Source organism: Mandrillus leucophaeus, unplaced genomic scaffold, assembly GCF_000951045.1.
Source record: "Mandrillus leucophaeus isolate KB7577 unplaced genomic scaffold, Mleu.le_1.0 Scaffold570, whole genome shotgun sequence".
NCBI classification, from domain to species: Eukaryota; Metazoa; Chordata; class Mammalia; order Primates; family Cercopithecidae; genus Mandrillus; species Mandrillus leucophaeus.
In genome coordinates, this window is record NW_012106142.1 from 771,738 (window position 1) to 773,276 (window position 1,539).

A 1,539-nucleotide genomic window follows, 5' to 3' on the forward strand; every position below is an offset into this window, starting at 1 on the left:
GCCAGGCATGGTGACCTATACCTGTAATCCCAGCATTTTAGGAGGCCAAGGCAGGAGGACTGCTTGAGGCCAGGAGTTTGAGACCAGCCTGGGCAGTGTAGCATGACCCTGTTTCTACAAAAAAAAAAAAAAAATTAAATTAGCTGGGTGGCGTGTCTGTAGTCTAGCTACTCGGGAGGTTGAGGCAGGAGGATCACTTGAACCCAGGAAGTCATGATCAGCCTGGGCAACATAGCAAGACCTTATCTTACAAAAAACCTTTTTTTGACTGGGCAAGGTGGCTCACCCCTGTAATCCCAGCACTTTGGGAGGCCCAGGCAAGCAGATCACTTGAGATCAGGAGTTCAAGACCAGCCTGGCCAACATGGTGAAACCCCATCTCTACTAAAAATACAAAAAATTAGCTGGACGTGCTGACACATGCCTGTAATCCCAGCTACGCAGGAGGCTGAAGCAGAGAATCGCTGGAACCTGGGAGGCAGAGGTTGCAGTGAGCCGAGATCGTGCCACTGCACTCCAGCCTGGGAGACAGAGCAAGACTGCCTCAAAAAAACAAACAAACAAACAAAAAACTAACCCTTCATATTGTCAAGCACTTATTATAAGCACTGTACATGAATGATCTAATTTATTTTCCATTACAATCTAATATAGTAAGTATTATCTGTGTTATTATTCCCACTTACAGATAAGAAGCCAAGACTTAGAGAATTTAAGAAGCATGCTGAAAGTCCAACAGCTAGTAAAGTAGGAGCATCAGGGTCAAAGTAGGGGATCCTACAAGGCATGCATGTTAATGTAAGTTATCATCAACATCACAAAATGTGTCAGACATTCTTCTAAGCAGTTAGTTTATAGGTATCAGCTAATTTAATCTTCACAAAACCCGAACCAGGAGAGGTGGCTCATGCCTATAATCCCAGCATTTTGGAAGGCAGAGGTGGGCAGATCACTTGAGGTCAGGAGTTCGAGACCAGCCTGGCCAATGTGGCAAAACCTCATCTCTACTAAAAAGACAAGAAATTAGCCGGGTGTGATAGCTCCTGTCTGTGGTCCCAGCTACTCGGGAGGCTGAGGATCACCTGAGCCTGGGAAGTTGAGGCTGCTGCAAGCCATGATCATGCCACTGCATCCAGGCTGGGTGAGGGGAATGAGACCCTATCTCAAAAAATAAAACCAAAACCAAAAATGTATGAAGTATGAATAATTATTATTTCCATTTTCTAGATTAAGAAACCAAGGTATGGAGGAGTTAAGCAAGATATTCAAGGTCACCAACTAGTGAAAAGCATAGGCAGAACTGGAATCCAGGAAGTTTAATTCTAGAGCCTATGTTCTCAACTAGTAAGCAATTTTCTAAAAAATTATTATAACTTAGGCCAGGCACGGTGGCTCATGCCTGTAATCCCAGTGTTTTGGGAGGACTTTAAGACCAGCCTGGGCAACATAGTGAGACCCCCATCTCTACAAAAAATATATATTTTTAAATAGCTGGACATGGTGGCACATGCCTGTAGTCCTAGCACTTTGGGAGGCTGA